This window comes from Triturus cristatus, chromosome 3_2 (assembly GCF_964204655.1).
Source record: "Triturus cristatus chromosome 3_2, aTriCri1.1, whole genome shotgun sequence".
NCBI classification, from domain to species: Eukaryota; Metazoa; Chordata; class Amphibia; order Caudata; family Salamandridae; genus Triturus; species Triturus cristatus.
Genome location: NC_140584.1, coordinates 343555446 through 343574381, shown reverse-complemented (window position 1 = coordinate 343574381; position 18936 = coordinate 343555446). Strand labels below are relative to the sequence as shown.

At 44.7% G+C, this 18936-nt stretch overlaps 1 long non-coding RNA gene across 1 annotated transcript in view; it reads right to left on the bottom strand.

The window, feature by feature from the left end:
* LOC146857339 (uncharacterized) overlaps positions 1 to 18936 on the bottom strand; it is a 55077-nt gene that overhangs the window by 25444 nt on the left and 10697 nt on the right. The window contains exon 2 of the long non-coding RNA XR_014979891.1: positions 14110 to 14204. This is a non-coding gene — a long non-coding RNA (uncharacterized LOC146857339). The remainder of the gene's footprint in view (positions 1 to 14109; positions 14205 to 18936) is intronic.

Below are 18936 nucleotides of genomic sequence, written 5' to 3'. Positions count from 1 at the left end.
CCCTGCTTGGCAGGCACCAAAGAAGCAACTGTCCGGTCTGCAATTCTGAAGCTCCTGCCAGACGCCGAAGTCTCTGCATCCCCAGAGGTGGATTTCCAGACTTCCCTGAGGCTACCCTGAATCCACAGCCAAGCTAGGGCAAGTGGCTATCGTGGGTGACTTGGAACCGTGACCCCTGGACACCGGGATCTTTTGCTGATCCATCATCTTCCTGGTCTTCCTCGAAGTTGTGCTTTGAGCTCCGAGTAGCCCCAGCCTTGAGCACCTCCTGCACCGAAGATCTCTGGCCTCCACTCCACGAGTGACAAGTGGGCCGATTTCAAGTGCGACCGCTCGAGGTTCCTTCGCGATCGCTAGCCCGTTGGCTAGTGGGTCCCCACGAAGGCCACTCCTCTTCTGATTGGGCTTTCCTGGTTGCTCCAGACGTGCCCCGACTTACCCTCGCTGGGTGAGTCCCCCAGACCTTGCTGGTCTGCACCGACGTCCTTTTTCTATTTCCACGTGACTTGCCGTTGCCAAGGCTTGCTGGGTTCATCCTGGTCGCCGACACCGCAGCACTCAACAGACTTTGTGGGACAGCTCGAATCCAGCTCCTGGTTGTCGTCGAGGCCTCCTGGACCTCATGGCTAAAGAGGCAAGACACCTGTCAACTCACCTGAAGCACCCGACATCATGTGGGTATTGGACTATCGTGCCCCTGGTCACTGGTAAGTGACCCAGACTCTGTCCCCTCTGCTTTCAGGTTCCTTCCATCCTAGATCCAGGCTTGGATCTCTCCGGACACTTCTCTTCACGGCAGCAGCACTTCTTTGCCAGCTTCCATTGAAAACAGCGACGCGACCCGACACCAAAAGACACCTAGGCACCCGGCTTCCCTGGGTGAGGTAACTTGAGTACTCCGGTGCTCCCGTGGGTGTTGGCCCTAGACACCTCTAGGTCCAAAAGGGTTTGCTCACAGGCATCCTCTAATCATCCTTAAGCTCTTAATTTCCAACCGCGACTTTCCCCATAGAAGTTAACGGCGATTCCCGGCTGTGTTCTCACACTGCACGCGTCCCCCGTGGGTCCCCTGTGTCACTACCTTGGGTGGTTCCTTGTGGTTCAAGCACTTCTACAGGCTCTAGGCCTTGTGTCTAGTTCAGTCGTGGTTCTTATACCACTTTATTGGTATATGGTTTGGTACGCCCCTTGGGCCCATACGTGTATTTGTGCTTTTACTGTTGAATACTTACTTGTAACTTAAGTACTTCGAACTCTAGCCTCATAAAGAGACTAGAGGGGTGTGTTTTATCTTAAATACATATATTTTAAATATATACCTGGTGTGGTTGTCCTTTCATTCATGAGATTATAGACTGGTAAAACAAGCTGCTTTACATTCCTTCAAGACTTAGCCTGAAGGCTGCTCTCCATAGCTACAACTAGGATAGCTTTCAATAAAGGTTGTCTTTAACCTATCACCATAAGGGGTTGTTTGGACTGATACAAGGTGCCCACTATAACTAGTGGACAGCATATATCAGGCCAACTTCTCACAGTACAAAAAGACAGGGGAGAAGCATTGAGTTCATCCAGCAGACCTGCTGCTCGCACCCTGGCTAGTAGACAGGATTCGTCCTTGGAGCAACCTACTGCAGGGTCAGGTAAATCAGTGGATGCCCAAACAGGAGAATACAGGTCTGGAAGCACGGGTGCAGGAAAAAGAAGGAACCTAGCCGCTACCAAAGGGACTAGGGCAGTCACTAGCATCGAGGAGGGGACAGGGAGTCTTGGTAACAATGCATAACTTATACTGCAATCACAGCCGCAACCTGCAATAACTGAATACTTTGTCAGCAAGCCCTCTGGTAACGGGCCAAGCCAGCCAGGCATTAGTGAGAAACCAGGCGAAGCGGATGTCTGTGCAACTTTGACTCATGTAGCAGTTGAAGGGGAGATCTCAGCAGCGGACATAGATTTAGCCAGCCCAGGTGGGACTCTCCCACTTCAACAGGCCCCGAGCTCAGGAGACAGGCCCGAGCTCAGGAGACAGTAAGGAGGGGTGCATCAAGGAGCTGGGTATCGAGCAATGTGGAGCTATGGCAGCAGCGATGACAGATATCACCCTGGATGGAGTGGATACATTCTTTTCTTTGACAGATGATTCAGAGTCTGAGGTACCTTACTCATATAATAGCGAATTCAGGGGGACAGATTCCTCAGCATCAGAATTCAGTACGCTGGAAGCACCTGAAACTGCCCTTAAGCGCCCGAAGAAACAAAGGGCCAGTAAATGCAGTACTGAATCAAGAAACCGGAAAACAAAGAACATAACTGGTAGTAGTTTGAAATTGGATAATTCTCACACAAGGATGGTTGGAACCCCTCCGGAAGCACTAGCTATTAACGAAACAGGCACAGGTGCCTCTCAGCTTACTAGATCCATGCCCTTAAACTCTGAGTTAAGCTTAATTCTGGAGTCCATTAAAGAACATCAGGCTGAGATACAGGCAGATAGTAAAAGGGCAAGGCATGCTATGAAAAAACTGGAAGGCGCTGTTCGGAAGGTGGGGAAGGCCTGAGCCATATCAAGGACAGGGCCACAGCCCTGGAGGTAATGGCCACAGAAGTAAAAGAGTAATTCAAGATACATGAGTCTCAATTAATCGATGTTCAGTGGAAACTGGAGGACATGGAAAACCGACAGCGCAGGAATAACCTTCGGTTTCTTGGGATAGATGAAGGTGTGGCGGGTGTGATATCCGCTCGTACATGCTGGATCTCTTGAAAGCATCCTTCCTCGAACTTTCAGGATGGGATTGAGCTGTGGAAGTTCAAAGAGTAGATAGGTTCCAGATTACCTGAAATAAGGAAGCCCAGGACGGTAGAAACCCAAGGCAGTCACAGGCTATCCTTGTATTTTTTGGGAACTTTCTGCTTCGCCACGCTATTTTTGAGAAGGCCGCCCGGGTTGCAAGACGGACATACCAAGTTTCATAATTTTTTGTTCGCCCTTGTAGGAAGGTGGAATCTGACTAATGGTTGCCCCCAACTTTTTGCCTGGTATTTTAGTGATTTTTGACTAGTCTGGCTTGGATCCTGCTATCCAGGACCCCAGCCTATCTGCTTTCTCCTTAAAACTGATGTGAGTACCCTAGGTACAATCCAATTGGATACTGAGGATGCCCTGACAGTCCCTTGTAGATGGTACCCTAGGTACCCAGGGCATGGGTCCCTCAGTAGGCCTACCAGGGCTGCAGCACTTATTGTGCCACCCTGGGACAGCCATACAAACTGAGACCACTAGACCACTACTGTAGTCTGGGTAAGGTGGTGCTAGCACCCATTACAGGGATATAGGTACCCAATATCCCACCCCATTACAACACATATTCTCTCATAGGTCACCCCTATTGCAGGCCTTGGTAATCCTACAAGGCAGGGTGCTGAGGTATGTGTGAGGGGGGACCCCTACCTGAGTAGGGCCCCTCTGCAACATTCATAAAATCATTGCTGGGTTGTTTGTAGTGTAGCCATACCATATACTCTTAACCGCATTATAAGTCTATCACGATAACGCGATAACTTGAGAATGGCTACACAGAACCATATCGTGTTTGGTGTCAAACATGTAAGAATCATACCCCCAGTCCAGCCATGGGCATGAGGGCATGATTCCCCCCTGCTAGAGGGGCGATATGGGAAAAGCGGCAGAATTTAGACACCAATTTAAAAGTGCACACATAGTACAAAATGGCTACTACCCGCCACCCACACGACTCTGGCTGGCTGTTGCTGGGGAAAATCCCAGCCTCGCCAGCTGGACAATAGGGCTCCTGTGGCAGGGAGGTGCTAGCACCTCCCCAGACAGGATATGTGGATTGGAACTGGGTGGGTGCACCTTAGGATGCCTTTCAGAGTTGCACGTAGGCTGCTACAGCGCCTACATTCTGCATACACCGCTTGGAACCGGTTCAGGGGCATCCTGCCCCTCGCCCAGGCGGGAAACACACAAAGGGGAGAGGGTGTAGCCACCCTTTCCCGCCTCACTTCTCATTGGTGGACACTACTCTGGACACTCCCCTAATCTTGGGGATAAAGGTGAATAACGTGGCCCCAGGGCCTCGGATTAATCTTGGACTTCACAGACTTGACCTTCGACGAGCTGCTGCCCAGCTGACTGAAGAAATCTCCCTTGGGGTAAAGGAGTTACCCCCCTGCTTGGCTTTTTAGGAGAGGTATTAAAATGTAAAATCATCCCGTCACCACAACTTATGTTATTGGGTGTGGCTAAGACATTGTTGGGCCTGGGATGGAAATACTTTTTATTGCAATGACAGCCTACAGACTGTGTATCTCCTCATCATGGTTAGATATCTTACCTCCGACCTTTCAGCAATGGAAGGGGCGCTTTATGCACATATATCAATTTGTAGTGGCTCTGTATGCTCGTAAGGGCATACAGGCAAAAGAGAAGGAAGGTATGGGCAGTGTTAACGACTTGGCTGGATAGGTTTCATTAATGATCTACTTTTAACCCTTGAGTATGCTTATAAGCTCAACTGTATAATGAATTGTTGCTGCTACCACATTTTTGCACATTGCTTATCCTGGTCAGATTTTTTAGATCCTGCTAACGAACTGGACTGTATAATGAATTAAGTGCTGTTACTGCATTTTTATATAATATTTATTATGGCTAGTTTATTAATTCCACATGTTAGATATTTATGTGCACTTGCTGATATTGTCTCTGTGTTATTGGATAAGAAACATTTTTTTAAACAAAGAACATCAGGTATAGAGAAGTGGGAGAGAGAGAGAAAACATCAGCGAAACAACAGTTCACTTCCGAAATGAAATACTAATGCACAGCGTGCAATTAAGTCTGAAAAGCTAACCCCAGGGCTGTTAGAGTATGGGAAAGGCAGCATCACCAGCCAATGATGTGCAAAGTCTCTAGGAAAGTCTCTTAGGAACAGCCGGTTCTGCCAGCCAGAGAATCAGGAATCAGCACGGCATGCAGCATACTACGAACGCAGAACAGGTCACCAATCTTGTGAAGGACCCTTGGAACACTTTCCCACAGGAATCTTTATAGTACGCTACTTCCTTTCTTCAGATAAAATGTTGCATTCTCTCTCATCAGCAAGCCTCTCTGTTGGTTATTCACGATAGTATGACAATCTACTGACAGTGACTTTACTATTATTTTCTAAACACTCTTTGTCTAAATATTGTACAATTTCCAAGAGAAGAAGAGGAAAAGAACCTAGTTTCAAATGTATACTAAATCTAGCAATAGTTACATTCATGCCATCTACAATCCTCGCCTAGACAGGAAGGAACTTTAAAGACTTTTTAGAAACAAGCTATATATCTATACTTCGAGGAAGCATTGGTTACATTTGAAGGACAGGAGCACGGAAAGCACATCCCCTAACAATTCTGAGGCCTACATTATTTTAACAAAACAGAGAATAATTTCTAAAAACCTACACTACTTTCCCAAAAAAAAAAGCTGTGTCTTTGTTGTTTATTTTTCTACATTTAGAAAGACAGAATAACATTCAGTTAGCATTATTCTCATTATGTTGACTAAGAAATCAAACTATCGTGCCTTGTGCACATTTCACATGTTATACACTCTTGTATTATATGTTAGTAGTTCTACGAATTTTAGTAAAAACCATGCAATAGAGTTTATTTCATCAAGCGGATTTTATTTACAAAACTCGTGCTCCAGCACTACATTTGAATGATGCAACGCGAGCGGTGCATTGGAGAAACAAAAAAATAAGGTAAAACCTTACAGTGGACTTTTCAATAGGTCCAAATAACGCGATATGCAAAGCGCTCCTCTAAATCCAATTTCCGAAGGAAGTGCGATCCGCAGGTTATAACAAAAATGTAAATAGTAAAATCCAAACAAGTCAATTCTGCGATGGGTTCCTGGTGTTTACACACTTGTCGCAAAAATTGTTGAGTAAATGCTTTTGGAAGCTGAAATTTAATAGTTAAAACACAGGATACAGGGCTACATCCTTTTTTTTTTGTTTAAAGAGCTTTATTAAAGTAATTAGAATCATGAATATGATGTACCACAAAGCATATAAAACAAGTAGCATTAATTAAACAACTGAATAAATAAATTGGTGGAATAAGTATCATAAAACTTGTTGTTATCATGAATCTAAAAATATACCACAAAGAAAAAGCAATAATAAAATTTGTACCTGAAAGAATAAATAGCATTTTACATTTTTGAATTTTACAGAAGAAAGGAAAATCTAAAGAAGAGGAAAAGACAGAAAAGCGAGAAACGAAATGGAAAGGAAGGAAAGAAGAAAAGAAATTGGAGATATAATCATATCTTCATCTAATATTACAATAGAACAATAATTTTATAATAATCACATTGGTATCCAAAAACAGAGTAATAACTGTACATGTGACATATCAAAGGAAATAGAATAAAAAAGATAAACGATAAAAGAATAAGGTACTCATGGTGGTTGATAAACAAAAGAGCTATTTTGATTACGCAGTGCAGATGCAGATAAATAGCTAGTAAGTGGAGACCAGAAGGCTTCTTTACGAATAAGTTGTTGAGAAGTTTTAGAAGAAGCTCTGTCCAGTCTATGATGATAACAAAGAAGGTTCCACCTGGTTGAGAAGGAAACTTTAGAGGCATCTTTCCAATTAGAGGTAATTACCTGAAATGCAATCGCAATGAACAAGTCCACAATAGATGTGAACAATACCTGGAAATTGATAATGGAGTTAAAAATAATCTATGATAAAATAATAAAGGGTCTGAGTGGTGCTACAAATACAAGAGGTGTGATGTATGAGTGTCTAAATGGAGTTCCAAGTATGAACGGAAGGGGTGCATTGTAGATCAGATTCCCATAAAAGCTCAACTTTACTTTTAGGGCGACTAGAAGAACAAGCATTTACAATGGAATGGTCTCGGCATTGGTAAAGTTAGAGCTATTGGCATTGCTCATGACATTTTTTTTGTTTATGTTTTTGTTTTTAAAACATTTAAAGAAACGGCATTGTCATGAGCAATGCCAATAGCTCTAACTTTAACAATGCCGAGACCGTTGCATTGTAAATGCTTGTTTTTAGGGGGGAGGGACCCCCTCACTAGCCCAGCAGTGGTTTGATACAAAACAATGGGGGCCCCCAGCTGGATGAGGTGGGGGTCCCGAGATTCCATAACCCACAGATATTCATAGTCTTGACTGCTGAGGGGCCCTGGTTTGTGCTATGCCCTGTACCCCAGAGAGGTGGGGGGAGGGAGACACAATGTCCCTTGAAGCAGCAGAAGATGGTCGATTATGTGGAAAATGCTGCAAATCTTCAATTATGCTGAAAAATCCTCAGTTGCAAAATTGCATCATTCCATGGGCCTGTAACTGCAAGAAGCGCGAGGTGAGAGGGAAAGATGCCTCTAATCGGAGACAAAGTCCACTCCATGAATATTTTGAAGAATTGGTAACTAATAGGCGAGACCTAAACACCTGGTCTTGATGAGATAAATACTCGTGGATGGAATAGGGAAGCCTGAAGGGTGTGTAGAACTGTTTTCAGTCATTCTACTGATGCCAGACCTAAAAATGTATTCATAATTTTATCATGTATCATTCTCACTGGGCACTAGTTTAACTAAAAAAATTACTGCTCTATTGAAGTTAAATTCAGTGCTGATGAGAGATAATATAAATCTCCCATGTCAGCTGTGAGCACATCGTCTACTCTTTTTTTTTTACTTTGCGTCTGGGAGTCTGCAGTTGTTCTTTCACCTGGGACTGCAAGTACCAAGATGCAAAGGGAACGCAGAACTGAATGACATGAATGACTCTCGCCTGGTTTGGAGCAGCCTTGGATACCTCACTCTTTCAGAACTGTCTCTGCTCTTGTGCTCATACATATTTGTTTGTTTTTAAACGGTTTCTGTGCTGCTTTATCTGTATCCTCTTTGCCATTTTCCAGGGCAGTTGCCTTAGCCCTCTTTTATTAGTTGGCATCATTGGGCGGGCACTGTGCATCAATGGTTGGTTAGGCTGTGCGTGTCTCACCCTCTCGCTACAAAGGTGCTTCTTAGCATATGCAAATGCCGATGGCATTACTGTAATTACGTAACGCTCAGAAAGTTTGCCTGACGGCTCTCCTTGTTGCCAGCTAGTGGATCTGGGGTTAGAGAGATGCAGCGGATGGCACCAGGTCGCACACTTAATCAGTTGTGGAAGCTGAGATTGAAACCCGGGTCTCCCTGGTTTCACAGCTGCAAAATAAGATCATATTCTCCAAGACATGTGCCCGCGTCCCCTGCAGCCTCCATCTCTCTCTCTCTGGGCAGTGCCATTCCCCGTGCAGTGCCCTGTCCGTGCCCCCCGCTCCATCCATGTGCCCCTCACGAGTGCGAGCCTCCTGAATCAGAGGGGGCAGCCCTCTGATTAAACGGTTGTCCTGGCAACCCAGAGAAGCATTGGACTTTCCTACAGGCTACTAGGTGGGAGGGGGCGTTGTGGGAAATACAAGGAGTGGGGGCGGGTTGGGACGGTGTGAGGTAGAAGAGAAGTTGGTGAGCTGCAGGGCTTTGGTTGGGGGTGTGAGGATATGCATATGTGTGAGCGTAGGACTAGTACGTGTTGTTTTTCTAGCGGATACGTTAGCTGAGGTAATTTGCTCAGGATCAAACAGTTTGTTAAATGTGATTTCTGAATTCAGTTCATCTGAGGGCCCAGTTGGCAACATAAACCATAGCCCACATCTCGCCCGAGCAGAAATATGAAGGCAGTGGGTTGGGGATGAGGGATGTGAGCGAGGAGCATTGCTTAGAGGAGTGAGATGTGCCTTTGGTGGGATGCGAGTGAGGACCATAGCTCATGAGGGTGAGGGAAGTGAGTGAGGGACAGGGCTCCTGGGGAGTGGGTGAAGAGCATAGCTTGAACTGGAGGGGTGAGAGTGTGGCTTGGGTGGGGTGTGAAGGAGGTGCAGGGCTTAAAGTGGGGTGAAAGTGAGGACCATAGCTCATGAGGGCGAGGGCTGGCGAGGAGAGATGCGAGGACCATTCCTCATGGGGTAAGTGAGGCTGGCGAGGGGATAGCTCCTGGTGTAGTGGGGCTGCTGAGGAGAGATATGAGTGAGGACTGGGGGCCATAGATTAGAGGGGTGAGAGTGTGGCTTGGTGGGGTGTGAAGGAGGTGCACAACTCGGAGTGGTTTCCAGGGGGCTAAGGCGGGATGTGAGTTTGATGCACAGAGGGATGGACGGGTGAGGGAAGTGAGTGAGGGCATAGCACGGGGCGGTAGGGAGGGGGCTCAGGGTGGAAGTGAGTGAGAGCCCGGGCACAGCTCTGTGGGGCGAGAGGGGGCGAAGGGTCGAAGTGAGTGAGAGATCCCAGGGGCAGCTCGGAGTAGCGAGAGGGGGCTATGGGTGGAAGCGAGTGAGGGCACAGCTCGGCGGGGCGAGAGTGGACGAAGGGTAAAAATGAGTGAGATCCCAGGGGCAGCTCGGAGGAGCGGGAGGGGGCCAGAGTGGAAGTGAGTGAGAACCCGGGCACAGCTCGACGGGGCGAGAGGGGGCTAAGGGTGGAAGCGAGTGAGGGCACAGCTCGGCGGGGATGTGAGTGAAAAGAAGGCTTGGAGGCGTGAGAGTGGGCGAGGGGACGTGGCTTAGGAAGAACGTTTGACGGGGATGAGATCGCAAGGTTGGAGGGGAAGCAGGACTTGGATGGGATGAGTGGGGGGCTACAGGGAGGGACGCCGAACCTGCCTCCGATGCTGTTTTTCTCCTTCAGCGCAATCAGTGCTGAGAGCTTGTGTCTCTCCTGTGCCTGGGAAAGTGGGTTAGCCTCGGAAGGAGCAGGCGTGCAGTGTGCGCACACATCCACACACACAGCCCCGGGAGCAGCAGCACTCCAGGAGAGAGGGGTCACCAGCGCAGGGTCACAGTCCACACTCGCGACAGCCCATGGACCACAGGCCGCCTCAGGAGAGAAGGTCGCGGTTCAGTTCGAATTCCCTTCTCGCGCCCTTTGACTCGATCCATGCCTCCCAGGGGCAAACCGATGCCGCCACCATTAACATTCCGCCCCACCTCTAATCAACTGCAATGATTGCGCTGCAAAACTTCCGAAGGTCCCGTACAACGGGATGAACCGGAAATGGCCTCATACCCAATCCAGTCTAAAAAGCCGCTGAGTCACAGAAAGTTAAAGAGCAAAAAAAAACACGAGGGCACCGGAAGACACCACTGCCTTTCTCCGAGGCAGAGCAGAAATGCCTCGGAGAAAGGCAGCGTCTTTTTCGGATTCGGGGGCGTGTTTTGCGGTTTAATGAAACGGAACGCAAAAAACACGCCCCCCGATCCGAAAAAGATGGGGCTTCAACGGAGTGACTGACCTGTTCTCCAGTGGCTGGCCAGCATTCAAGAGGCCAGCCAATGGAGAACAGGGGAGAAGAGGGGCGGGTGCAAGCCCCTCTTCTCCAAGACATTAAATCTCCGGACTTCCGGTCTGCCGACCGGATGGTCCCGAGACCTAAAAATGTAGGTATTTGTAAACTTGGGAGGCTTTAATAAAAGAGGAGGTGGATAATGGTTCTAACAGAGGATCCTGAGGGGAAACTAGAAAATAGAGAGAACTGATCCGTTAAGAGCAGTAGTAGAGACTCGTATCTATGCAGTGAAGATGCAGGTAGGTCAAATGCAGACTGAACCTCTTGAAAAGAAAGACACCGAGAATCCTGTATTAATTGTTTAACTTGAAAAATCCCTTTGGCCGTCCATGCTTTCCAACAAATAGTGCAGTTGGATAATTTGATATTTTTGTTATGCCAAATAGAAGAATCTAAAAATATCTGTAAGGGAGTATGAGATTTACATTTAATAGGATGAAAAGTTGAAATTAATTTAGAAATTGTTGGATAATTGAAAGAGCGATGATGGGTAAAATTTACTAAGAGAGAAAAAGGGAAAGGAGAAATCAGAGATTCTTCCAACTTATACCAAACAGAAGAGAGAACTTCACCCTAAGTAGATATATAGGGTATCATTTAGCTAATTAGAAAAGAAGAAAGATACTGTCGAAAATTGGGAAAATGGACGCCACCCCGGTCTTTTGGGGCAGAGAGAAGGGCTAAAGAAATACGGGCCTTCCTGCCGTTCCAGAGAAATTTACTCAGAGTTCCATTAAGGGTTTTAAAAAACTTCAATGGTAATTTAACTGGTAGCATGGATAAATAAAATGTTATAACGGGAAGCATCATCATTTTAATAGTGTCTAATCTACCCCACCACGACAAAAAAAAGAGGGTACCATCTATCTGTTATATTCTTAACTTTTGATAAGACTTCTTCCAAATTAAAGTGTTAGCAAGGGTAGAAGATATTTAATACCTAAGCATGTAATAGTATTAGTATTCCATTTAAAATCAATACCCTCAAACGTGCTTCTTAAACAATATTTGTTTAAAGGAAGCACCTCAGATTTGGAAAAATTCAATTTATACCCTGACAAGGCCGCATAAGAAGAGAGAATTTTGGTAAAAGCAGCCATAGAAGTAGAAGGATCAGAGACATATAACATAATATCATCAGCGTAAGCAGTAAACTTAATTTCAACAGATTTGTGCGTGACGCCACGGAATGTGGGGAAGTGTCACAAGGAATGAAGCAAAGGTTCAAGAGAAAGGATAAAAAGTAACGGAGAGAGAGGACATCCCTGACGGGTACCCCTTTGTAAAGGCAAATAGGAAAATTGTGAGCCGTTAACAAAGACTGAAGTGGTCGGAGAGGAATATAATAGATTAATAAGAGATAGATTAGAAGGACCAAAACCATGCCATTCAAGGGTGCGCGTCATAAAAAGCCAATGGATGCGGTAGAAAGCTTTTTCTGCATCCAGGGTTATGGCGGCTATAGGGGAAGAACTCTAAGCTGCAAGATGAATAATATTGAGGAAAGTTCTTGAGTTATCAGAAATAGTCCTTCCCTTTACAAATCCCGTATGTTCAGAGCCAATTAAATCAGGAAAGACCTGATTGATGCGAAGGGCTAATATCTTGACACAGAGCTTACAATCCAGATTAATCAAAGATAAAAGACAGTAGTTGGCGCATCGGGACAGATCTTTATCTTTTTTAGGAATAAGACAAATCATGGCTTCAAGAAAAGAGCCTCGAGCTTCACCATGACGAACAAAATGTTGGAATAAGAGATAAAAGATGGGGCAGAAGAACCGAGAAAAAGCAAGAATAGAACTCAGCAATGAGACCCTCAGGGCCAGGAGCCTTATCCTTAGGTAACATGGACAAAGAGGATTTAGTCTCAGAAAGAGAAATATCTCCTTCCAAAATTGAGCACTCAGGAAGAGGAGAGGGGCAGGGAGGTAGTGACTCGAAAAAAGAATCCAGATTTGTGTCAGACGGGAAAATTTCAGGGGTATAAAGGTTCTTATAGAAATCTGTAAAACACGTTAAAATTTCTTCATCTTTAAGGCGGAGAATGTCCTTGTCATCAATAATCTAGACTACTCAAGATCTTTGAGATTTAACCTTCAGGTAGTTCAGCAAAGTTTACCAGCTCGGTTGCGACCACCATAACATTTTGAGTTCACTTTTAACAACGTCCCTGAGGCCTCCTCCGTGGATTTCCTATTGTAGTCAAGTTTTGCTTGGACTAAAGTCTTCAGGGTATCGGCATTTTTAGAAGAAAAATAAGCATGTTCCAGTTCTTGAGAATGGAACCAATCTCTGCGTGTAAAAGGTTGGAAAGGAGGTGTGGACTTAAAAATATGTAATCTATTCTAGAGGTTATGAGTGGGGGAATAAAAGGTATATTCTAAACTATCTGGGTTGAATATTCTCCAGGCATCTACTAGGCCTCGTGGATGAATAGTCCCAATAAACGTTTTTTGCATTTTATTGGGGATGTACCTAGAAGATGATTTCCTATCAGTGAAAGGATCCATAACCTAATTACAGTCACCGCCCACTATGAGGTTAGAGCTAGCACAAGTATGAAGAATTTGGGACATAGATTGCCAAAGTTGGCAGTCAATGCCTGTGGGGCCATAGCTATTGAGTAAGGAAACATGAGACCCATTAATATTAGTATGAAGAAATGGCCATCGACCATCTCCATCCTTTTCCTCTTTTTCTATTGTGAGGGATAAGGATTTGTGAAAGAGTATTGCAACACCATTTTTCCTATCTTTGGAAGGAGAACTATAAACATGACCTACCCATTGTTTTTTAAGGGAATGAATATCACTCTCAGTAAGGTGTGTTTCTTGTAGCATAGCAACTTTGCATTGAAGTTTAGAGAGATGGGTAAGTACCTGCTGTTTCTTAACTGGATTACGTAGCCCTTTCACATTCCATGAAATAATCAGAACATTATCAGACATTACGAAGCAAAAGAGGTACTAGTACTAGTAACAATATTAGATAATTCAACAAAAATTATATAGTCAATATAAAAACAACCAAAATCAAGACCATGAGTGCAATGAAAAATTTGCAATTGAACATAAAAAGAAGTATGTGAATAATAAAAGATAAAGATTACAAGAAAGAAGAACAAAGTAGGAAAAAATGAAGATACAATCAAAAAATAGGGTACGAAATCAGAGAGGAAAAAAGCGATAAAGGGGAAAAAGAAAAACAGAATTAAGATAAGATAATACGAAAAGAGAAGATAAGAAATGTGTAAGATGAGGAGTAACAAATTTAGAGAATAAACAGGGGAGGGTCAAAAAGAAAAAAGTAAACAAATGAAAGAGGAGCAAAGGAAAAAGCAAAAGAAACAAGAGATAGAGAGCGGACAGTTGATTAGAAGCCGAAAGAATTCAGTCAAAAGAGACCAAATAAGTATCCAGAATGAGAAAAATAACATGGGGAAGCGGGTAGCCGCGTAAGAAGACAGACAGCCAAAACATCCGAGAACAACCGAAACCTCTGAATAAAAAAGGAAAGGAATAAGTGAAAAAGGAGCATAAAATAGACAACAAATCAGGAAATACCCATTATATCACAGGCACAAATAAGATCAACTACGAACAATAAAACAGGGAAACAATATACTGCCAAGATAGCCAATGGAACATTCAACACTTACCACAAGCAAGGGGTGACCATGAACATTAGGAATGGAACGAGAGGGCAAGGAGGAGAGAGGCATCTGGGGAATATGTCAACACACGGAGGAAACATCTGCGGAGAAAAACAAGGGTAAAATCATATAATGCAATAACATCTAAACTAGGCTAACGAGCCATAATGATGAAAAAGGAAATAGTAAACCATAAAGATATCAACAAACAGAACATATAGCTGCAGAACAATTGAATAGAAGGCATTTATCTCAGAGGACAAAAAAGAAAACAAATCGACAATGTCATTCAAGACCCTCCAAAGTCCATCTCATCTCCCTTATGGCGAGAAATAAATTGTCTGAAGTCCTCAGAACGATCAAAAGAGTGGGACCTCTCTTTGTAGGTTACTTTGAAGAAACAGGGATGAACTAGGCCATAACGGGCATTCATAGAGTGTAGAGCTGGGTGAAGAGAGAGGAATTCCTTGCGACGAGCCGCAGTGGCACGAGCCACATCTTGCGAGATGAAAACCTTTTGACCTGACCATAACATCTGTTTTCTTGATTTTGCCGCTGAAAGGACCATCAACAGTTCAGTATACTGCAAGAATAGAACGATTATCCCTCTGGAACGATTTACTGAACATAAAGAGGAGGAACCTCCGGTTTTTGGTCCGATTCAATGGATGCGCTGTAAATTAAGAATAGTGCCATCCTTAAGACCAACAATTTTAGGGATATGGATTTTGAGGAAAGCAAGCATGTCTGACCTTTCCTCTCCCTCAGGAATACCATAAATTCAAAGGTTATTGAGATTTTCTAAATCTTCAGTCTGCATCTTAAGGTGTGCTATCTCTTTAGACATAGTCTCAACTTGAGGTTACACGTCTTGAGTGTCGCTAATCCTTTGTTCCACAGCAGACATTCGTGAATCCAAGCTAGACCATTTCTCATCAGCTTTTGAAGGGTGGCATTAGTTTCAATGACAAAAGTTTTAATCAGCTTTATCTCTTCCATTAGATCCTCCATAGTTATGGGTAAAGGCGATTTGCTTGGCGAGTTAGGTTCTTTCTTATGACGTTTAGGGGGAGCAGCAGGAGTGGTTTCCTTGCGAGAGGAGGACATATTTGTCAAAGGAGTTTGGTGACAAAGAGAATAAGAGTGCTCCATACAGTGAGCGTGTTGAGATAATGAGATAATCAAAGAATACACACAGTGTATAAGAGCCAGTACAGGTCGAACAGACAGCCGTCAAATATTTGATCCTCGTCCAACAAAACTGAAATAACCAGACTGACGCTGCTAGTACATACAGTTATGGAAAAATATCAGTAATCATCCACTGAAATTTGTATTAGCCTTCCTATATCCGAAAAGAACTCTGAACCATTAAAGAGGGCAATTCGACCATGGATATCAAGATGCAGTTCATTTACCAGGGAATTAGCAAATATGAGGTATAAAACTAGGGCTATACGGTACTACATAAGTAGCTTCACCATATGACTCCAGCTGAGCAGAATAAACAGTCCCAATGACTTATTAAATATGTATAAACAAGGTGCTATCTTGCATGTGTGTAGGAGAAATACATTGGCTAAACAGGTGAAGATATTCTCGTAAGCGGCAAATCAGGACAGTGATGCAGCGATGAGTTAAACTATGGTAACAGCAGGTTCAGCAAAGAAGAGCTCACCACCATACCGGCATATTTCCTGAGTAGCAGAGCTGGCAGAGGTCTAAGAGCGGTGAGGAGACAGGTGCCACAAAAGTGAGGCTTCTTAAAATATATTTGTCCCTTCAGGAAGAAATGCATTCCAAATGAACCACTGCGGCATGCAGAAATTCTTCGCCGTGGGCAGCGCCGGGGAAGCAGCGCTGAGGGGTCGCGTCCCACCGATATTCAAAATGGCGGGCGCCACCAAAAAAATATAAGCTGGATACGGCGCGGGGGAAAACAGGCAAACAACAGCACAAAAGTAAACAAGCATTGGCATAGCCAATAGGTCTCGCCTTTGGGACCTTATAAATGTTTAGCCGTGCAACAGTTGCATAACTAAATACTTATAAGGTTCCAAAAGCGAGACCTATTGGCTGTGCAAAGCGGCCATGCGGCCGCGAAAGTGATCGCGATCAAATATCAAAGCGGCCGCAAAAGTGATCACGGTAAAGCGCGCGCCTGCGCACATGCACTGTGGCTCTAGGCTGGCCTGGTAGCACTTTTTTGAGCCCTCTCAGTCAGTCAAAAAGTCTTTATTCGATTTGCATCATAAAAGACATACTACACATATTAGACAATTCGACTACAAAACAATTCATGTACAATACAAAAATAGACTATAAAACCTTTAAAATAGTAGATAAAATAGTAGATTAAAAATGATCACATCATGTTAAAAAATACAATAAAGTGCAAAGAGAGACGTGCCGTTTAGGCCATGGACCAAAGTAGATACTATTGTGTGGCAGCAGGGAACAAAGATTACGGCTTCAGTTTCTTAGCCCTAAGGATCCATGCCCAACTAATAAATTTAGCAACACCAATTACTATAGGAGTGGAAGTATCGGTTTTCAAAATTCTACTAGCGACCTGTGCAGAACGGGTGCTCATTAGTCTGCATGCAGGTCGAAGCCAGATACGTCTAGGAAGTTGATAAGTTGGGCAACAAAAAAGGAAGTGGTCCATGGTTTCAATCTTGTCTACACAGAATGGGCATTTATCACTACCAAGAGGACTCCAACTTTTGGTGAGTCCTCGCAGTGGTAGGGCGCCCACTCTGAACTGGTGATACAACTTACGATCTAGGAACTTCAAGATAGTATCCCAGTAACTTTCATAGACAGAGTCATCCTTAAAAACTAGGAAAGAAGCAGTCATCGTGGAACCTGTAAGGGAAGCACATCTCCTATTCTTAATGTAATTCCAGTACGCATCCTTAAGCACCTTTTTTGCCGGGAATCTTCTGTATCAGAGTTAACCCATAGATCACGCATCCCGAGATCATACAACAGGGTTTTGATGCTAGACAACCAGGGAATCCTATGCGACCCCTCCAACCCTTTGATCTCCAGAAGGGCTTTTGCATAGTTAGATAGTTCGGGGGTCGTCCACAAGCGGCGCCAGAACGCCAGGGGTCTATACCCTGCCCAGTCCTCTATAGGCTGAATTCCCAGGTCAAACAAAAGAGGGATGCGTGGAGTGGATTGAGGAAGCCCAATAGCTGTCCGGAGGAATTTATTCTGGGCAGTTATCAATTTGGACAAGTTATTAAAGCCCCAGATCTCAGCTCCATATAAAATTGCAGGTAAAATCTTGGAGCCGTAGATCTTCATGAGTGGGGCTATTGGTTTTGTTAAAGAGTGTTTGTGCTCTTTCAACAAAGCTCCTCCCAGTTGGGCATGCTTGAGTGCGAGAAGATCCAGCTGGTGAGACCAGCTGCACGTCTCGCTAAAAGTGACTCCAAGATAAGTAAATACTGCCGTTTGGGATAAGTTGACACCACCCAAACACACCTCCGCCTTAACCCGCCGAGGGCCGCGAAAAACCATAAACTTGGTCTTCCCAACGTTTATTTCCAACTCATGCTCGCGGCAAAAGATCTCGAAGCGAGACAGGGCCAGCTGCAGTCCCTGTCTCGTCCTCGAGATCAAAAGAGTGTCATCCGCGAACATGAGCAGGGGAATCTTCATTCCTGCCAAGGTAGGTGCATCTGTAGGGCTATTTAAGAAGTAGTTTACAACCCCATTGATAAATAATGAAAACAGGGTGGGTGCGAGTACACACCCTTGTCGTACACCTTTGGATACTTTAAATCTATCGGTCAGCTCCCCGGGTTTACCCCATCGGACACGGGCGTACGTGTTTTCATGTATGGTGACCAAAAAAGAAACCAGATCTTTTGGCATGCCCATGTCCAAGAGAACTTTCCATAGCTTGTCCCTCGGCACAAGGTCAAACGCAGACCTTAAGTCTACAAAGGCTGCATACAATTTGCCTCCCCCCAAAAAGACAACCTTCCAATACAGAAGTACTACCCTGAATACTTGGTCCAGGGTCCCAGTGTGAGAACGAAACCCTGCCTGAAGTGGAGACAACACATCAAAGTCAGACATCCAAATTTGGATACGACCAAGTACTAGGCGGGCAATAATTTTTTGTACTGCGTCTATTAGACTAATGGGTCTGTAGATGCCCGGGGCAGAGCGATCGCCTTTCTTATATATCGGCAGTATCTCTGCCCCGAGCCACGAGTCAGGGACTACAGCACCACCCGCAAGGGCATTAGCCAGGAGGGTCAAGTATGGAATCCATACATCTTGCTCCTGAATAAATAGGTCGGGAGGGATACAGTCAGGACCTGGGGCTTTACCACTCTTGATCGAACGTAGGACTAACTTAGTTTCATCAGGGGAAAATTTTAGTGTATTTTCAGCAACTAGAGGACAAGAAAACTGCCTGTCCGTTAGAGCACCAACCTTAAATTGTTCCTCAAAATACGCTACCCATTGTTGTGGTTCTACTTGATTAGAGGGGCGAATATCCGAGGGGGAGTTACCCCATTTAAGGAGATGCCAGAATTGGACCATGTTGCGATCATGACAAGCCTGATATAAATCCCTCCAACGCTCCTCATCCCAATTTTGCTTGGCCTTGTGTTGGGCGTTTTTGTAAACAAGTCTACACTTTTGGATGGTAGAAAGAGAGCCTGATTTAATGGCCTCTTTCAGAGCCCTTTGAGCCATTCTGCAGTCCTTATTGAACCACGTACGTGGTCTCAACTCTTTACCCCTACCGGTGGCGGGTTGGCTTTTCACAAAAAATGATTTGAGCTCCGCGAAGAGTTTGTTGTG